Below are 22,095 nucleotides of genomic sequence, written 5' to 3'. Positions count from 1 at the left end.
TGCCACTTGAGTGGACTCTTATGAGAGCATTGAAGGTTTGCACCCTGATTGGCTCTCCAGTGCTCAGTACTGGCAATGGTCTGGCAGTTTTGATAAATGAAATTTGGTTTTCTGCCATTTCACCTTGATTTTATCACTCTTGCCTGTTACTACTTCTGGCTACAGTTGTTTTTTTGCTATTGGAACAGTGGTATGGGTGCAGTGTGACATTAATCTTTGTATTGGACTACTTTCCATGCCTTCAGTAGGTGTGTTTCTCCACTTAAGGAGTTCCCAGTGGTGCAGTGGTTAGCACTGCAGCCTCATAGCTCCAGCGACCCGGGTTCAATTCTGGGTACTGCCTGTGTGGAGTTTGCAAGTTCTTCCTGTGACTGTGTGGGTTTTTGCAAGGTGCTCTGGTTTCCTCCCACAGCCAAAGACTTGCAGGTTGATAGGTAAATTGGCTATTATAAATTGCCCCTAGTAGTGGTAGATGGTAGGGGAATTGAGGGAAGGTGGGGATGTGGTAGGAATATGGGATTTATGTAGGATTAGTTTAAATGGGTGGTTGATGGTCGGCACAGACTCGAAGGGCCTGTTTCAGTGCTGTATCTCTAAATAAATAAAATAAAAAAATAATAAAAGCAAAATACTGCAGATACTGGAAATCTGAAATAAAAACAAGAAATGCTGGAAATACTCAGCAGGTCTGGCAGCATCTGTGGAGAGAGAAGCAGAGTTAATGTTTCAGGTCAGTGACCCTTCATCAGAACTCTTGCCTTGTATACATCTGTGCTGGATTTGCTTGATTGCTTTTTGACTCCTTTTCGATTTCCACTGCCGCCTCAGCCTTTCCATTCAACTGGAAATAGTGTGGACATGATGTATGGTGTTGAATTTCCCAATCATTTTTGAAGCTGCTGAATTGTTCACTTGTGAAGTAAGGGCCACTGTCACTCATCACAATATCTGGAAGGCCAAAATTACCAAAGTGTGCTTTCAGGCATTCTATAATCTCACCAGTAGTCTTTGATGTCAGCTGGTCTACCTCCCAATGGTCAGAATAGTAGTCTATGGTGACAAGATAATCAGTTCCGGCGTGAGTGAAGAGGTCTACTCCCAGTTTCATCCATGGTCTGTCTGGGATGTTATGTGTCATCAGCGGCTCTTTAGCTTGGTCCTGATTACATGCACTGTACTGGCTGATGTGTTTATTGATTTAATTGCTCATGTTTGGCCAGTAGCAGTTCTCTTACCTTCCAAAGACTCAACTCAATTACTTGGTGGCTTAAATGGATGCGCTTTAGCATCTCTCCTCTCAACTCTTTAGGGATAATGACTCTATTTCCTTTGGACAAGATGCCATCTTGGGCTGTCAATTCATCTCTATATGCCCAATATGCTCTTGTGTCCACAGGAGTGTCCTTGATGCTTTTAGGCCATCCTTTTATCATTACTTCTTGCAACACTTGGAGAGTTGCATCTTGTTGGGTAGTTTGCTTGATATGGGCAAGACGCGTGTCTGTCATATTCAATGTCTTTGCTGGGTTGATGACTTCCAAAGCATGTTGAGTTGTAGCTTCACGTTGAATCTGGAAGATTTTACACTGTCATAACATCCTCTACTTTCTTCATAGGGAGTGCTGCTCTCGACAATATGTCAGCGATTTCCATGTTGTATGTCACGTTCAGATGATATCTCTGTAACCAGAGTAACATTCTTTGCAGACACTTTGGAGCAGATATTAGTGGCTTCAGGAAAATGCTTTGAAGTGTTTGCGGTCAGACTCAACTGTCACTTTGTCTCTTCCAAGTAGGTATTGATAAAAATGTTCACAAGCAAGGACAATGGTCAAGCACTCTTTCTCAATCTGAATGTAGTGTCGTTCATTTTGCCTTGGATGCAAATGCAACCAGTTGTTCTTGTTGCATTAGGGTTGCTCCACGCCTGTCTGGCTGGCATCACACTGCAGGGTGACTTCATCATTTATGTCATAGTTTTTCAGCATTGTGATTGCCATCACTAATTGCTTGATTTTAGTGAACACTGCTTCTTTTTCTGTGCCCCAATACCACTGCACGTCCTCGGCAGTGAGTTGGAGTAATGGTTCACACTCCGACAACAAATTGGGCAACAATTTTGCAAAATAGTTGACAAATCCAACAAATCAATGCACTGTTTTTACTTTTTTTGGTTGCTGCATCACTGCTAGTGCTCTCACCATTTTGGATTCCGGGCGAAGACCTTTTGCTGTCAGTACATGACCTATGTACTTGATTTCGGGCATCTTTAATTGCAATTTTTTCTTGTTCAGCTTCAGGTTCATCTGGTGAGCTCTGTCAAGCAGTCGCTCTAGATTTTGATCATGGTCAGCAATGGCTTCCTCCATTGAGTCTCCGCATCCATAAACTAGCAAATCATCCACTATAGCTTCCACTCCAGGAAGATCACTAACTATCTCCTGCTGTCTGCGTTGATACTCCTCTGGAGCCGTGGAAATGGCAAATGGCATTCACAACCATCTTTATCTCCTGAACAGCGTCCAGAATGTAATTAGAAAGCTGCTGCTTTCATCCAGCTTCATTTGCCAGTAACCATCTTTCGCATCTAGGACCTTTGTAAGTTGTGGCAAAATTCCTTCGATGGTTGGCATGGGGTGGTGAGATCTCTTCAAAACCTTATTTAGACTCTTTAGGTGGATGCATACTCTCAGCTTTCCAGGTTGTTTTACTACTACCATGCTGCTAATCCATTCTGTAACAGTTGTCACTTTCTTGATTATTCCCTTCTTTTCCAGGCCCTCTATCTTGTCTTTTGTGGTTCTACATGGTGATCCAAAAATGAAGCCCTTTAAAGTAAGGTTGAGGCTATATGATGGCACCATACTAATGCGGAGAGGACAAATTACTCTGAGAGCCCATTGAAATGACAAGAATGAAGATCTGGAGTTCCAGATCATTGACGGCAAGAAAAAGCCACTCATCTCAGCCGAAGCAAGTCTCAAGCTTGGACGTGCAAAAAGAGATTTACAACATGTCGCAGCACACTCATAGAGTCATAGAATCATAGAGTTATACAGCACAGAAACAGGCCCTTTGGCCCATCGTGTCTGTGCCGGCCATCAAGTACCTATCTGTTCTAATCCCATTTTCCAGCACTTGGCCCGTAGCCTTGTTCGCTATGGCGTTTCAAGTGCTCATCTCAATACTTCTTAAATGTTGTGAGGGTTCCTGCCTCTACCACCTCTTCAGGCAGAGCGTTCCAGATTCCAACCACCCTCTGGGTGAAAAAAGTTTTCCTCAAATCCTTTCTAAACCTCCTGCTCCTTACTTTAAATCTATGCCCCCTGGTTATTGACCCCTCTGCTAAGGGAAAAAGTTTCTTCCTATCTAACCTATCAATGCCCCTCATAATTTTGTATACCTCAATCATGTCCCCCCTCAGCTTTCTCTGCTCTAAGGAAAACAACCCTAGCCTTTTCAGTCTCTCTTCATAGCTGAAATGCTCCAGCCCAGGCAACATCCTGGTGAATCTCCTCTGCACCCTCTCCAGTGTAATCACATCTTTCCTATAGTGTGGTGCAGAACTGTACACAGTACTCCAGCTGTGGCCTAACTACTGTTTTATACATTAAACCATTGACCATGAAACAGATCCTAGAGGAGCACAATGATGTGTTTACAGGTTTAGGATGTCTTCCTGGAGAATATCATCTCGAAGTAGATGAGAGGGTAAGACCAATTCAGCATCTGCTGATACTTGATAGTCTCCTTCTCCAGTCATCATTCCAACAGTCACAAACCATTTATCACCTATCAACCTGACTGAACCAAACTGTTGTATGGTGTATAGTGATTGGTCAGAATCTTCAGCTGATACTGCTCCAGTGGCCATCTGTACCTGCTTGTTGTGCTTCCTTCTAGCCAAACACTTGTGTGAAAAATGATTCGGCTTCTTGCAGTGAGAACATTGCTTTCCCAATGCTGGATATGCCTTCATTTCCTTTGTCCTCCGCAGTAGTTGCATCCTGCCCTTTGTCCGTTATCTTTCTGCCCTTTCGGCCAGGAATGTCTATCAGCGTAATGCAAGGCCTGGTCTGTTCTGCCATGAATATGCTCTATCTGCTGATTTACAATCTCAGTACTTCTGCACATGTCAATCACTTTCCTGAGAGTAAGTTTCTCCTGTCTCAGTAGATGTGCTCTCATTGCGGGATCTCTTATGCCTCATACAATCCTGTCTTTAATTAGATCATCTTTTAGTTGCGCAAGTTCACAGGATTCTGTGAGCTGTGTTAATGCAGTCACATATTGATCAATTGACTCTTTTTCACCTTGGGCCCTAATATTGTACACATACCATTCATAATTTACATTCACTTGGGGTTCAAAGCATGCTGTCAAGGCTTTCAAAATTTCTGCTGTCCATTTTGTTTTGTTCTTCAGAGAGAATTACAGTGGAATACATTTTGTAACAGTCTCCCCCCAACAGTGATAAAAGTGTAACTACTCGAAACTTCTTTGGTTTGTTAATTAAATCTGCCGCAATTTCGTAATTTTGCCATTCCGAATGAAAAAACTGCCAGTTCTGCTTCATATCATCTTTCATTTCGCCGGCACTGGGAGAAGAAAATTTGCAACCATTGTGGCTTACCCATTGCTTTCAGCTGTGGCCTGTTTCTTTGCTCCTTTTCTGTGGCTTCCTGTGGCTTTTAGTGGCTTTCATTAGCTCTGAACATTCCTGTGTTCGTCTTTCAGTGACTGTGCTCCTATACAGCACTTCAAAACTCAATCTCAGCTCCACTCTGACAGCACGTTACGAACTCACAGGACAACAGTCTTGCTTGTACTGTGTCTTTATTGAACTACCTGGTAATGGCTGCCTGCAGTGAGTGCTTCATGGTACAGGTCACATGACTATGGCAAGCCAAGAGGCACATTAGTACAGTATTGCATTTCTATCCCAAAAAGCATGGGCCTCTATTCTACACCTGGGGGGTGTTGCTGCTCTCATAATGACTCTGTCATTGGTCTAAAGTGGTCTATGATAGAAACGAGCGGGATTGGTCTCACTTACGCAGTCAGTAATCAGCTATCATTATGATATGACCCTCCTAACATTACAATGGCTGTGTCAACCTTTATACTTGTGGGCAAGCAGATCGCAGCAAGTTATGTGAAACTGCGCAACTTACCTTGGCTGAGCATAGGAGGGTATTGACCCTCTGCCTTCACGGGACCCAGTTACAACGGGTGACCCCACGGCTGCTAACCTCCTCTGCAATCTCTGTCCAGGCTCGCTTGGTCAGGCGGGAGGACCTCTTCTTACCATCGTTGGGGATGTGGACGTACTGCCTTTCCTTTGCAGCCTGGAGGTGAATCAGCAGGGAGGCATCACTGAACTGTGGGCCACCCTTGCTTTTACATCTACTACGTTGGCAATGGTGCCCGGGGAGGATGTTTGCTGACATGCAAAAAGAATCCAAAATGAAGAAGTGTTGCTGAAACGATCTGCTCTTAAATGCAAGGTCAGTAAATGCAGGGCTGGCAACCTTTTAAAGATGGTGCCAGCACCTGATCCTACACCAGGTGACACTGTTCACGGTGTTGCCATGCCACCCCCACCACGCGATTGGAGGGGACGGCCTCCGTCGTTATGGTAAGTGGCCATCTGCCACGTAATTGTGGTGGTGCAGCCACAAAGATTGAGTGTGGGACAGCCAACATTTTGTGCACCCGCCACCAGTGGAGGCAGCCTGCTCCCCACTCTCTGCCACCAGCTGAGATGCCTGTGGCTTCCATACTTATCTTGAAGGTGCCCGTGGGGGTTCCTCCACAGGTTACCACTCCTGCGTCATTGCAGGGGCTGCCTCTGTCGCAGAGCTCTGGCACACAGATGGCTCCTGAGTCAGAGGGGGTGTGGGATCAAAGGGCGACGACGGTGCCCCCTGAAGGGTGGCCAGTAGGACCGTCTCAGCACCTTTGCACCATTAGCAGCACTGAGCAGTCAATGCTACAGAGAGTTTCACTCTTTCTGTGCGTATCAGCACATTGCATCTGCACCTATTCAGAGTGGTGCTGCATTTGGCTTGCTAAGAGGTTACCCAATCTCTCAATGGAGGGGCTCATGTGATCAAAACCCTGTGCCATGACAGAGCACTGGGCTGCATGGACTCCTCCATTGCCTGCCCATGGCTCTTCATGGCCTGACAGAGAGGAACTTATCTGCCTCTGGTTCTTGAGGAAGACCCTCCTTGTCTGTGACACCCGAGGCCCAGCATCTTTGCCAAGCGAAGCATCACTATGTCTGTCCTCCATCCTCCGAGGGGGATTGCCCACAGCTGACTCTGCCTCACCCTCCTCCTCCTGCTCATGCATGATATGAGGTTCACCCAGTGCTCCCCCTTCGACGCTAATCTGTGGCTCAACCAAGCTGAGTGTGTGTGTACTGGTGGAGAGTGCTGAGGTAGGATGTGATGGTGCAGGTTCCATGGACTCCTCCCAACCCCTGATGAGGATGGTGGTGCAGATTCGGCAGGTGCACTTTGCTCCCGCTCTGCAATTGGTCCTGTGGGAGACACAAGAAAATGATCATGAGAACTGGTCCTACTCAACAATTGCTCCAGCACAACCAACCCCTCAGATGATAGCTGTCTAAGATCCAAAGCTCACATTGGGCAGGAGTCTCTGCCATGCCCTTCACCTCAAGAAAGAGCTATCCAATTACCCTGTTGCTCATGGCCTCCTGTCTCGCCATACCCCACTGAATGCCTCGAGGGCACCCTCCTCCACTCCCGTCAGCGTGTGGAGCTGAGCCACTCCAGCTCCTGTACTGGCCACTTCCCATGTATTATGGGCTCTCTTCTCCTTCAGGATGTGAGGAGAAAGATTCATTACACGGCTGTCCTCCCTCAACTCTTCCAGCATGGCATACACGTAGGCTGATGTTCCCCTCAGTGATATCCCCATCTGAATGTCACCCCATATGTGAGGGTGGCTGCGTCCCAGTGTAGCGACTGTTGACTAACTCTGACAATGTGAGGGAGAACTATGGACATTCTGTGAGGTCAGTTCACATGCATTCCAGTGCTTAGAGAGTTGGTGCCCAATTAACCAGATGCCACTGGCACTCACCTTACCAGACCACAAGAGGTCATTGAACCTTTTTCTACACTGGACCCAGGTCCTGCTCATGGGACCCTGGCTGCTGACCTCCGTGGTCATCTCCATCCATGCCCTCTTGGTCTCGCTTGGCAGATTCCTCTTTCCTGAGGCCAGGAAGAACAGCTCTCTCCTCTCTGACACTGCATCAATGAGCGCCTCCAGGGCTCTGATGACATCAGAGAAATGGAGTGCCTCACAGGGATGCATGCCCATGCCCAAACAGGCTGTCCAATTTCCCTGGTGCTGCATTACTTGCCACTTGTCTTTTAAAATTGCCCTCAGTAACTTGCTTCTGCCTCCAGGCTGCTTCCTGCACCTCTGATTGGGCACTGCATTCACCGCCAGGCCAATTAACATCTTTCAATTTCAAAATAGCATTGCGTCACTGACATTGCGTAGCGTGGGGTCAGGCCCCTGAAATGTTCCAGATGTTGGGTTCTCGACCCCTTAACGAAAATTCCGGCCTAAGCGTCTGGGTAAGTTAGGGACAGGATTTTTGGCTGCCCTTGGAGAAGAGCACGGAGGTGGGTGGGGGGGCGGGGGGCAAACAAAATGGCAGGTGGTGCCATTCCTGGCGTCACCCAGGCCCTCTGCCATTTTGGCCGGAACGGGGAACGCCAAGGACGGTGTTCTCCCCTAGGCCAATTGAGGCCCTTAAGTGGCCAATGAATGGCCACTTAATGGCCTCTTCCTGCCTCCACTTCAATTTTATTGAAGATGGAGAGGCCCGCTGCTGCGTGGAGATGTGCCAGATGAAGCCTGGGGCCTCCTAGCGGAGTCAGGAGGTCCCTCCTTTTTGGGCAATCCAGGGTCCCCAGAGGGCACCTCCGGTAGCAGTGGCCACTCACCCCGAGAAGACCAACCCCCCCACCCTCACCAAGTGCCCCTGCCATCTTGTCGTCGGGGCCTGCCTGAATTGCGCCAGCGACTCCGACCTCACTCTCCTCTCCCAGGGTCTCCTCATTCTTTTGGAACTGCAGGGCTTCCTGCAGTATCAGCAGTGCCCACCGCTCCCACTAGCGCTGACAGTACTGTAGAGCTGCTGGCCCTCCGATTGGCCAGCAGCTCTCAAGGCGGGAGCTCAGTCCCTTAAAGGGATGGACCCCCAACAGCAGGCAGTTAATTGGCTACCCGCAATTAAATAAATACGGGGGTTTGACGGAGGACAGAGACGGGTTCTCCCCCTGCCTTACCGGCCCACTACCAGAACTCCCGTCACCGGTACAAAATCGCACCCTAGTCTTCTCCACTGATGCTAATCTATAAAACAACTGTACCTTAAAACAAATGTGCTCAGAATAAAATAAACCCTTTTATGCTCACTGTAATAGCTTGACAACAATGAATTTAAGATATCATTAGCTTAACAATAATTCTTATTTCAGATTAAAATTTGTTTAAGAGAGCTGAAATGCAAATATTCACGGGTTCATTTTATTTAGAAATCCTTGCAACAGCTTGGGGACATAAAAAATAGATGAGTTTGCGAGCTGGACTGCTAGCTTCCTTTGAACAAGGCCTCCAACAATAACCGCATGGAGAACTGACAAACTCTCACTGCTCCAATATGAGGCAAGTTGAAACTCTAATCTCTACAAACCACATGGATGTAAGCCTTAAAATTAAAGTTGCAGAAGCATTGGGTTGGGGAAAAGAAGTTGCTGGGCTGCAGCAAAAGCCTGTGATCTAACTGCATAGTGAAAACTATTTTTACTTCTTTTCTACTTTTGCTAAAATGTTTGTTGAGATATTGTGTTCATCAAGATGAGGAATGCTGATGTTCAAGAATGAAATAGTTTCCTATTTTGGCCTCCAAATATCAACATCGATACTCAGGTTAGATAAGGTAGGATAAATCCCTTTACATTACCAATATATTTTGGCATTTTCCACATCAATCATTATCAGCAGCTCCCTTAGTAAGAGTATATTTTCTGTTCCCATGCAGCAATGACACAGGTCCTGAACGTGCCGTTTCAAGAGTTGAATGGACAGCATACTAACTCTCTCTGTACAGCTCCTCTCATTTTACTTACCTTCCATATAGAATAGCTAAACTACATAAGACTGGAAAGGTCCCTGTTTGCTCCTGGTCTGTGCTGCATTAGTTTTACTCTGTTGAATGATTGTAGGAACTTTACAATTAGGCTCAACCTTCCTTACCAGGGAGAAAAGCAACACTGATTCCCAATACTATTCATTTGCCAGTGAATCTTACTGAGTCCCTGTAATGAAACAGTTACATTCTTTCATTAACTTTAGTTTTTAAGCAAGTTCTTGTTAGCAATATTCAGTTAGTAAAAGGGCTCCAGCCAGTGTTTCAGCTGCTATGGAGAGCCAACAAAACTGTTTCTGTTAACTGTAGCCTTGAAAATACACCTGCCATAGATCTGGAAAATTAGAGGGTCAATTTATGGGGAGTTATTCTAGTTAAAACTGAAGCCCAGCTAACTGAATGAATTAATATTTTGAAATATGTAGGTCCTCATGCAGCTAGAGTGAAGGAAAAGTATAAAAAGAGGGGTGTCATAACAGATACTTCAGAATTTGACAAGGTTTAGTCAGCTGATCCCCTCGAACTCAAAACTGGTGATGCAGTGAATTACCCAGTGCATGGTACTGTAAGTGTCTCAAGTATACGTGTAATTATTATTAGTAATGGTAATCATTGTATGTGTAATGGTTGGTAATGATGGTTATCACTGTATGCTTAATTCCTAAGAAAGTCAATAAATTCCTTTGAATCCTATTATCTTGTGGAATAGCTTATAAATGTATAAGTAAGAACATTCATTCCCTAAAAGTCTGTCAGGAAAACTTTATATGCCAAATGGGAAATATTAGTTGCATCAGTTGGAAACTTACCTTAGACTTTTAAGGGGAAAAACCCAACAGTGACAATTAAAAAACTAGCAGCCACGATGGCCACTGCAATTTACATTTGAAATACCAGAATACCACAATTGTTACAGTGCAGAAGGAGGCCATTCGACCCATCATGTCCACACTGGCTCTCTGAAACACCAATTCCCTCAGAAATTCCCCTGCCTTCTCCCCGTAACCCTGTACATTCTTCCTTTTCATATAACTGTCTAATTCCCTTTGACAAACTAATGGGACTAAAGACAGACAAGTTGCCAGGACCTGATGGCCTACATCCAAGGGTTTTAAAGGAAGTGGCTGTAGAGATAGTGGAGGCATTGGTTAAAATATTCCAGAGCTCACTGTATTCCGGGAGGATGCCAGCAGATTGGAAAACCGCTAATGTGATGCCCCTATTCAAGAAGGAAGGGAGACAAAAAAGCAGGAAACGATAGGCCAGTCAGCCTAACATCGGTCATTGGGAAAATGCTAGAGTCCATTATTAAGGAAGAAATAGCAGTACATTTAGAAAAGCTTAACGCAATCAAACAGAATCAACATGGTTTGTGAAAGGGAAATCATGTTTGACATATTTGCTAGAGTTCTTTGAGGATATAACAAGCAGAGATGATAAAGGGGAACCAGTAGATGTAGTGTATTTGGATTTCCAGAGGGCATTCGATAAGGTGCCACATAAAAGATTAATGCACAAGGTAGGAGCTCACGGTATTGAGGGTAATGTATTAGCATGGATTGAGGATTGGTTAACACACAGAAAACAGAGAGTCGGGATTAATGGGTCTTTTTCAGGTTGGAAAGACATAACTAGTGGAGTGCCACAAGGATCAGTCCTACAGCCTCAATTATTTACTATCTATGTTAATGACTTGGAGGAGGGGGCAGAGTGTAATATATCCAAATTTGCTGATGATACAAAAATAGGTGGGAGGGCATGTTGTGATGAGGACATGAGGAATCTGCAGGGGGATATAGACAGGTTGCATGAGTGGCAAAAACTTGGCAGATGGAGTTTAATGTAGTGAAATGTGAGGTCATGCACTTTGGTAGGAAGAATCAAAAGGCAGACTATTATTTAAATGGACAGAGACTCCAAAAAAGTGCAGCACAGAGGGATCTGGGTGTTCTTGTGCATGAAACACCAAAAATTAGCATGCAGGTGCAGCAAGTAATTAAGAAGGCAAATGGAATTTTGGCCTTTATTGCTAGGGGGTTGGAGTTTAAACATAGGGAAGGCTTGTTACAACTGTACAGGGTATTGGTGAGGCCATAGTGTACAGTTTTGGTCCCTGTATTTAAGAAAGGATATACTGGCATTGAAGGTAGTTCAAAAGAGATTCCTGGGTTGAAGGGGTTGACTTATCAAGAACAGCTAAACAGGTTAGGCCTTTATTCATTAGAGTTTAGAAGAATGAGGGGTGATCTTATTGAAACGTACAAGGTTCTGAGGGGGCTTGACAGGGTAGATGTTGAGAAGATATTTCCACTAGTGGGGGAATCTCGAACTAGGGGACATAGTTACAGAATAAGGGGACACTCATTTAAAACTGAGATGGGAAGGAATTTCTTCTCTCAGAGGGTAGGGAATGTCTGGAAATCTCTACTCCAGAGAGTTGTGGAGGCTAGATCACTGAACGTATTTAAAGAGGAAGTCGATAGATTTTTGAAATATCGGGGAGTTGAAGGCTATGAGAAACTGGCATGAAAGAGGAGTTGAGGTTTGGGGCATATCAACCATGATCTTATCGAATGGTGGGGCAGGCTTGAGTGGCTGAATGGCCTACTTCTGCTCCTATTTCTTATGTTCTTATGTTCTTTTGAATGCTTCAATTGAACCTGCCTCCACCACGTTCTCAGGCAGCGCATTCCAGACCTTAACCACTCTCTGCGTGAAAAGGTTTTTCCTCATGTCACTTTTGCTTCTCTTACCAAATAGGGCGACACAGTGGCGCAGTGGTTTGCACCGCAGCCTCACAGCTCCAGCGACCCAGGTTCAATTCTGGGTACTGCCTGTGTGGAGTTTGCAAGTTCTCCCTGTGTCTGCGTGGGTTTCCTCCGGGTGCTCCGGTTTCCTCCCACATGCCAAAAAAGACTTGCAGGTTGATAGGTAAATTGGCCATTATAAATTGCCCCTAGTATAGATAGGTGGTAGGGAAATATAGGGACAGGTGGGGATGTGGTAGGAACATGGAATTAGTGTAGGATTAGTATAAATGGGTGGTTGATGGTCGGCACAGACTCGGTGGGCCGAAGGGCCTGTTTCAGTGCTGTATCTCTAAATAAAATACTTTAAATCTGCGCTCTCTCATTCTAGACCCTTTCACGAGGAACATTTTCTATCTACTCTGTCCACACCCACCATGATTCTGAATACTTCTATCAAATCTCCTCAGCCTCCTCTTCTCCAAGGAAAACAATCTTCATAACTGAAATTCTTCATCCCTGGAAGAATTCTCGTGAATCTTTTCTGTACTCTCTCGAATGCCCTCACGTCTTTCCTAAAGTGTGGTGCCTAGAACTCGACGCAATACTCTAGCTGAGGCCGAACTAGTGTCTTTTACAAATTCAAGATAACTTCCTTGCTCTTGTACTCTATGCCTCTATTAATAAAGCCCAGGATACTGTATGCTTTATTAACTGCTCTTTCAACCTTTCCTGCCACCTTCAATAACTTATGACGAGGTCCCTCTGCTCCTGCACCCCCTTAGAATTGTACCCTTTATTTTATATTGTCTCTCCATGTTCTTCCTAGCAAAATGAATCACTTCACATTTCTCTGCATTGAACTTCATCTGACACCTATCCGCCCATTCCACCAACTTGTCTATGTCCTTTTGCAGTTCTACGCTACCATCCTCACAGTTTACAATGCTTCCAAGTTTTGTATCATCTGAAAACTTTGAAATTGTGCCCTGTACACCAAGGCCTATGTCATTAATATATATCAGGAGACAATACTGGAGACAAAAAGTCAACAAGAAGCCCAGCCAGAACAATGCTTTGTCTAACTGAGTAGATTCGCCAGATCACCCTCATTAGCAAGACATTGCAAACCATCTCGAGGCATTCATAAATGGAGATGTCCCTTCAGGGGGTAAACACTACCAAATCCACCTAAGAGAAGTTTTGAGTTTTAGACTTTGGACCTTATTAAAAACAAAGGGGAGTGAGAGAACCATGTGACCGTTTGTTCATCTCTGAAGAAACTGGAAGTTTTGTTCCACAGACAAGAAGACAGGCAGTAACTGAATGTACAGAAGCACAGAAGGATGCTGCTCCCCTGCCTCTCTCTTCTTTCTTTCTCCCCAAAAAACATCAAGTGAAAACTGTCTGCAACTGGGGGACCCTCCAAGCCTGCAGTCTACTTCAGCCAGCAACCAGGAGAAGAGAGCCAACTGCAATTCTGCCTTCAAACAACCCTGAGCAAAGCCGGCCAACCAAAGGGCATTTTGACCAGCGAGGACTTCAAGAATACAGCTTTAGCCAAGGACTACTGGATTGACAGACTGTATTTAAGTTACATTTATTCTGGACTTTAATCCAACCAGCAAATCTATTTTCCTTCCTGTAATCTACTTGTGTGTGTATGTGTGATGCTCATGTGAATGTATGTGTGAATGTGCAGCGTATTTTTAAGCACTTTTAAATCGGTTATTGTTAAGTATAATAAACTTACCTCTTTCTTGTTTAAACTCAAGAAAATTGTCTGATTGGTTCTTTTGCAATCACAGTAAAGGAAAAAGATAAAACATACGAACATATGAATTAGAGAAGTAGGCCATTTGGCCTCTTGAGCCTACTGCACCATTCAATAAGATCATGCCTGATCTGTTTGTGTCTCAAATTCCACACTCCCATCTACCCCTGATAACCTTTGATTCCCTTGCCTAACAAGAATATATCTACCCCTGCTTTAAAATTATTCAATGACCCCGCCTCCATCACCTTCTGAGGCAGAGAGTTCCAAACACGCACTACCCTCTGAGAGAAAAAGTTTCACCTTATCTCTGATCTAAAAGGATGACCCCTAATTTTAAAACCATGCCCCCTAGTTCTGGACTCACCCACAAGAGGAAACATCCTTTCCAAATCCACCTTGTCAAGACTGTTCAGGATCTTATATACTTCAATCAAGTCTCCCCTCACTCTTCTAAACACCACTGAAAACAAGCCCAGTCTGTCCAACCTTTCCTCATAAGATAACCCACTCATTCCAGGTATCAATCTAGTAAACCTCCTGTGAACTGCCTCCAATACATTTATATCCTTCCTTAAATAAAGAGACCAAAACTGCACACAGTATTCGAGATATGGTCTCACCAATGCCCTGTATAATTGAAGCATAACATCCTAACTTTTATTCTCAATTCCTCTCGTAATAAAGGATAGCATTCCATTAGCCTTCTTTATTACTTGCTGTACCTGTATAGTAACTTTTTGTGACTCATGCACTAGAACACCGAGATCCATCTGCACCACGGAATTCTGCAGTTGTTCTCCATGTAAGTAAAACTCTGCTTTTTTATTCTTCCTGCCAAAGTGAACATCTTCACATTTTCCCACATTCTACTCCATCTGCCAGATTTTTGCACACTCAGTCAACCTATCTATATCGGTCTGCAACCTCCTTATGTCCTCTTCACAACATACTTTCCTCCCTATCTTGGTGTCATCTGCAAATTTAGCTACCATGCCATCGCTCCCCTCATCTAAGTCATTGATATAAATTGTAAAAAGTTGAGGCCCCAGCACAGACCCCTGCGGGACTCCACTCGTCACATCCTGCCAATCAGAAAAGGATTCATTTATGCATACGCTCTGTTTTCTGCCAGCCAGCCAATCTTCTATCCATGTTAATATGTTACCCCTTACACCATGAACTCCTACTTTGCGCAATAACCTTTTATGTGGCACCTTGTCAAATGCCTTCTGGAAATCTAAGTACAGTACATCAGCGGGCTCCCCTTTATCCACAGCACATCACTCCTTCAAAGAACTCCAATAAATTGGTTAAACATGATTTCCCTTTCACAAAGCCATGCTGACTATTCCCAATTTCACAGAATTACAGAATGATAAAGTGCAGAAGAGGCCCTTCGGCCCATCGAGTCTGCACCGATGCATTAAAGACACCTGACCTGTCTACCTAATCCCATTTGCCAGCACTTGGCCCATATCCTTGAATGTTATGATGTGTCAAGTGCTTATCCAGGTACCTTTTAAAGGATGTGAGGCAACGCGCCTCTACCACCCTCCCAGGCAGGGCATTCCAGACCATCAGCACACTCTGGGTAAAAAGGTTCTTCCTCAAATCCCCCTTAAACCTCCTGACCCTTCAACTAAGGGGAACAGCTGCTCCCTATCCACCCTGTCCATGCCCCTCATAATCTTGTACACCTCGATCAGGTCACCCCTCAGTCTTCTCTGCTCCAGCGATAACAACTCAGGCCTATCCAACCTCTCTTCATAGCTTGAGTGTTCCATCCCAGGCAACATCCTGGTGAATCGCCTCTGCACCCCCTCCAGTGCAATCACATCCTTCCTATAATGCGGCGACCAGAATTGCACACAGTACTCCAGCTGTGGCCTTACCAAAGTTCTATACAACTCCAACATGACCTCCCTGCTTTTGTAATCTGTGCCTCGATTGATAAAGGCAAGTGTCCCATATGCCTTTTTCACCACCCTATTAACCTGCCCTTCTGCCTTCAGAGATCTATGGACAAATACGCCAAGGTGCCTTTGTTCCTCGGAACTTCCCAGTGTCAGGCCATTCATTGAATACTTCCGTGTCACATTACTCATTCCAAAGTGTATCACCTCACACTTTTCAGGGTTAAATTCCATCTGCCATTTTTCTGCCCATTTGACCATCCTGTCTATATCTTCCTGGAACCCAAGACACTCAACCTCACTGTTAACCACTCGGCTAATCTTTGTGTCATCCGCGAACTTACTGATCCTACCCCCCACATAGTCATCTATGTCGTTTATATAAATGACAAACAATAGGGGACCCAGCACAGATCCCTGTGGTACGCCACTGGACACTGGCTTCCAGTCACTAAAACAGCCGTCTGTCATCACTCTCTGTCTCCTACAGCTAAGCCAATTTTGAAACCACCTTATCAAGTTACCCTGTATCCTATGTGCATTTGCTTTCTTGATAAGTCTCCCATGTGGGACCTTGTCAAAGGCTTTGCTGAAATCAATGTAAACTACATCAACTGCACTACCCTCATCGACACACCCGGTCACATGCTCAAAAGAGTCAATCAAATTTGTTAGGCATGACCTCCCTCTGACAAAGCCATGCTGACTATTCCTAATCAAATTTTGCCTCTCCAAGTGGAGATAGATTCTCTGCTTCAGAATTTTCTCCAATAGTTTCCCTACCACAAACGTGAGACTCACTGGTCTGTAGTTCCCTGGCTTATCTCTACAACCTTCCTTAAATAGTGGGACCACATTTGCTGTTCTCCAGTCCTCTGGCACCTCCCCCGTGGCCAGAGAGAAATTAAAAATTTGGGTCAGAGCCCCTGCAATCTCCACCCTCGCCTCCCACAGCATCCTGGGACAGAAATCGTCTGGACCTGAAGATTTGTCCACTTTTAAACCTTCCAAAACCTCCAATACCTTGTTACTCCCTATGACAATTTGCTCAAGAACCTCACAGTCTCTCTCTCTGAGTTCCATATCTACATCCTCATTCTCTTGGGTGAAGACAGATGTGAAGCATTCGTTCAACACCCTACCAATGTCCTCTGGCTCCACCCACAGATATCCCCCTTGGTCCCTAATGGGTCCTACTCTTTCCCTGGTTATCCTCTTCCCATTGATATACTTATTGAATATCTTGGGATTTTCCCTACTTTTACCAGCCAGAGCTTTCTCATATCCCCTCTTTGCTCTCCTAATTGCTTTCTTAAGCTCCGTCCTACACTTTCTGTACTCCGCTAATGCTTCCGTTGATTTCCTGTCCTTGTATTTGCTAAAAGCCTCTCTTTTCCTTCTCATCGTACCCTGAATGTTTCTGGTCATCCTTGGTTCTCTGGGCTTGTTGCTTTTGCCTATTACCCTAGAGGGAACATGTTGGGCCTATACGCTCCCCATTTCCTTTTTGAATGCCTCCCACTGCTCTTCTGTAGATTTCCTGACAAGTAACTTTTTCCAGTCTACCTTGGCCAGATCCTGCCTTATTTTACTAAAATTCGCTCACCCCCAATCCAAAACCTTTTTTTGCAACTTGTCTATTTCTTTCTCCATAACAAGCTTAAATTGTACCATGTTGTGGTCGCTATCACCAAAATGCACCCCCACCAACACATCAACCACCTGACCGGCTTCATTCCCCAGAATTAGGTCCAGCACTGCACCCTCCCTTGTTGGATCCTCTACATATTGAGCTAAAAAGTTCTTCTGTATGCATTTTAAGAACTCCACTCCATCTAAGCCCTTAACATGATGACTATCCCAATTAATGTTGGGGAAGTTGAAATCACCGAATATAATGACCCTATTATTTTTACACACCTCTGTGAATTGCGCACATATTTGCTCCTCAATTTCCCGCTGACTATCTGGGGGTCTATAATAAACACCTAGCAATGTGGCTGTCCCTTTTTTATTCCTAAACTCTACCCCTAAAGCTTCATTTGATGCCCCCTACAAGATATCATCTCTCCTTACTGCAGTAACTGACTCCTTAACTAATATTGCAATGCCCCCTCCTCTGTCTCGCCTGAAGATTCTATATCCCGGGATATTGAGCTGCTAATCCTGCCCCTCCCTCAACCATGTCTCCGTGATGGCTACTATATCACAATTCCACGTGTCAATCCTTGCCCTTAACTCATCCGTTTTACCTGTAATACTCCTGGCATTAAAGTAGAGGCCATCCATCCTGGTCTTACTCCCTTGAAACATATTTATTTTATTTATTTATTTATTGATACAGCACTGAAACAGGCCCTTCAGCCCACCAAGTCTGTGCCCACCATCAACCACCCATTTATACTAACCCCATATTCCTACCACATCCCCACCTACCTATACTAGGGGCAATTTATAATGGCCAATTTACCTATCAACCTGCAAGTCTTTGGCTGTGGGAGGAAACCAGAGCACCCGGCGAAGACCCACGCGGTTCATAGGGAGAACTTGCAAACTCCACACAGGCAGTACCCAGAATTGAACCCGGGTCGCTGGAGCTGTGAGGCTGCGGTGCTAACCACTGCACCACTACTTCCGTTGCATTCCCTCTGACTTGTTTGCTTTCCTGTGTTTAGCTGTGTCCCTATTCTGCTAGGTGTCTGCGTCCCCTCCTCCTGCCAAATTAGTTTAAATTCCTCCCAACAGCACTAGCAAACCCACCAGCAAGGATGTTAGTCCCCCTCTGGTTCAGATGTAGACTGTCCCGCTTGTACAGGTCCCACCTTCCCCAGAAACGGTCCCAGGGGCGGCACAGTGGCGCACTGGTTAGCACCGCAGCCTCACAGCTCCAGCGACCTGGGTTCAATTCTGGGGACTGCCTGTGTGGAGTTTGCAAGTTCTCCCTGTGTCTGCGTGGGTTTCCTCCGGATGCTCCGGTTTCCTCCCACATGCCAAAGACTTGCAGGTTGATTGGTAAATTGGCTATTATAAATTGTCCCTAGTATAGGTAGGTGGTAGGGAAATATAGGGACAGGTGGGGATGTGGTAGGAATATGGAATTAGTGGAGGATTAGTATAAATGGGGTGGTTGATGGTCGGCACAGACTCGGTGGGCTGAAGGGCCTGTTTCAGTGCTGTATCTCTAAACTAAACGGTCCCAGTGGTCCAGGAATCTAAAACCCTCCCTCCTGCACCAACTCTTAAGCCACGCATTCATCTGTGCTATTCTCCTATTTCTATACTCGCTAGCACGTGGCACTGGGAGTAATCCAGAGATTACAACCTGAGAGGTCCTTATTTTTAGTCTACTGCCTAACTCCCTGAATTCTTGATGCAAGACCTCATCCCTCTTTCTACCTATGTCATTGGTACCAACATGTACCATGACCTCTGCCTTATCACCCTCCCCTTTCAGTGTTCAGTGAATTTCCTTGAGCCCAGCTATAGCCTCCATAATGATCGATTCCCCACGACAGACGTCAAGCTAACTGGCCTATAGTTACCTGTATTCTGCCTCGCCCCCTTATTGAATAGAGGGGTTACATTTGCCGTTTTCCAGTCTGATGGAACCTTTCCAAAATCCAGTGAATTTTGAAAAACTAACACCAACACATCTACTACTTCGTTAGCCACCTCTTTTAAGACCCTAGGATAAAGCCCATCAGGACCCGGAGACTTGTCAGCCAGCAGCTCCATCAGTTTGCTCAATACCACTTCCCTGGTGATTGTAATTTCACCAAGTTCCTCTCTTCCTTCCACCTCCTGATTTACAGCTATTACTGGAATGTTTTTTGTATCCTCTATAGTGAAGAGAGAAGCAAAATATTTGTTCATTTCATCCACCATTTCCTTATCATCTACTATTAACTCCCATTCTCACTCTCTAGAGGTCCAACACTCTACTTACTCTTTTCCTTTTTAAATACCTGTAGCAACTCTTGCTATCTGTTTTTACATTTTTAGCTAGCTTCCTCTCATACTCTAATTTCTTTCTCCTGATTAACCTTTTAGTCATTCTCTGTTGTTCTTTATATTCTGACCAATCATCTGACCTGTCACTCACCTTTTCGCAATTATATGCCTTTTCCTTAAGTTTGATGCTTTCCTTAACTTCTTTAGTTAACCATGGATGGTGGGTTCTCCCCTTACAATTTTTCTTTATAGTCGGAGTATACTTATTCCAAGTATTCTGAAATATCCCCTTAAATGTCTGCCACTGCTTCTCTATTGATCAATGTCATAGCCTAGTAACCCAGTTCACTTCAGCTAGCTCAGCTTTCATGCCCACATAGTTGCCCTTATTTAAGTTTAAAATACTAGTCTTAGACCCATTTTCAAACTGGATGTAAAATTCAATCATATTGTGGTTGCTGCTACCTAGAGGTGCCTTTACTCTGCAATCATTAATTAACCCTGTCACATTACACAATACCAAGTCTAATATAACCTGCTCTCTGGTTGGTTCCAGAACGTGCTGCTCGAAGAAACTATCTCAAAAGCATTCTATAAACACTCACTATTTGAAAGGAATAAACCCAGTTGCAGTCAAATAAGAGGAAGGGGCAAGAGGGGAGCCTCACCTGGCCATAACAAGCTCCATATGTTTGGTCAGTGAAGAAAGGAATGGGCTTGGCAATGATCCCTGTCCTGTGTAAGCAGGCTGTTAACACTCACTGTCTCAGCTCACACACAAACAATGGCCACTTAGTCAAGTTCCAGAAGGACATATTGGAATCATTATTGTTGTATCATGCAACTACCAAGGTGGTAGAGATGAATTAGATTTTATTTTTGCATTTAGCTATTCCTATCTTCCTGTAAATTAAATGGTGGAAAATCAGCTGGACTTTGTCACGGATGTGCAATCCTCCCTGTTCAATTTTCCTCCATGTGTTACATCCAGGTAATTATTTACTGCCCAAGTTCCAAGATGAGAAGGGGAGAAAATTACAGAAAGAAAAGTTAGAGGAGAAAACAAGTCCCTTCTGCAATTAAACTAAATTGAATCAGGGACAGGGACTCACTGAAATTAGCATCAGCAAAATAAAAGTCATGAAGAAAATTATGGCACTAAAGAGTGACAAATCTCAGGGCCATATGGTTTCTCTCCCAGGGTTTTAAAGGAAATGGTGAGAACATTGCAGATGCTCTAACTATAATATTCCAAAGTCGTCTCGATCCAGGAAATGTTTCTTTAGATTGGAAAATCGCGAACATCATTCTGCTATTTAAGAAATGTGGGAAACCAGGAAATTATAGATCAGTTAGCCAAACATCTGTTGTTCAGAAATTACTGGAGCTTATAAATAAAGATCAACTGATTGAATACCTTGAAATTTTTCAGCTGATCAGAGAGAGTCAGGAAGGAATTGTGAAGAGTAGATCATGCCTGACAAACCTGATTGAATTTTTTGAAGAGGTGAACAGAGTAGGGGGACGATTGTGTAGTGGTAGAACGGTAATCCAGTGACCCTGACTAATGCTGTGGGAACATGAGTTCAAATCCCACCATGGCAGCTAGTGGAATTCAAATTCAGTTAAAGTAATGGTGACCATGAAACTATCAGATTGTCATAAAAACCCATCTAGTTCACTAATGCTCTTTAGAGAAGGAAATCTGCTGACCTTACCCAGTCTGGACTGCATGTGACTCCAGATCCACAGCAATGTGGTTGACTCTTAACTGCCCTTTGAAATGGCCTAGCAGGCTATTCAATTGTAACAAACACTACAGAAGAGTTGATTAAGGATAAAACTGGACAGACCATCCTGCATCGACTTAGGCACTGGAAACAATGTCAGCTAGTCAACCCTGCAAAGTCTTCCTTACTAACATCTGGAGGCTGGTGGCAAAATTGGGAAAGCTGTCCCACTAGTCAAGCAACAGCCTGACATAGTAATACGCACTGAATCAGACTTTACAGACAATATCCCAGACTCCTCTATCACCATCACTGGGCAGGACAGACCCACCAGAGGTGGTGGCACAATGGTATACAGTTGGGCGGGAGTTGCCCTGGGAGTCCTCAACATTCACTCCAGAAACCATGAAATCTCATGGCATCAAGTCAAACATGAGCAATGAAATCTTCTGCCGCACTCACCCCCCCACGCCCCCACACCTTCCACTCTCGGCTGATGAATCAGTGCTTCTCCATGTTGAACACCAATTGGAAGAAAGACTGAAGGTAGCAAAGGCACAGAATGTACTCTGAGTGGGGGACTTCAATGCCCATCACCAAGAGTGGCTCGGTAGCACCATTACTGACCAAGTTGGCCGTGTTCTGAAGGACATAGCTGCCAGACTGGGTCGGTGGCAGGTGGTGAGGGAACCAACAACAGGAAAAAACCTACTAGACCTTGCCCTTGCCCTTACCAATCTACTTGCCGCAGATGCATTTATTCATCACAGTATTGGGT

Source organism: Heterodontus francisci, chromosome 4 (genome assembly GCF_036365525.1).
Source record: "Heterodontus francisci isolate sHetFra1 chromosome 4, sHetFra1.hap1, whole genome shotgun sequence".
NCBI classification, from domain to species: domain Eukaryota; kingdom Metazoa; phylum Chordata; class Chondrichthyes; order Heterodontiformes; family Heterodontidae; genus Heterodontus; species Heterodontus francisci.
This window is presented reverse-complemented; position numbering follows the sequence as displayed.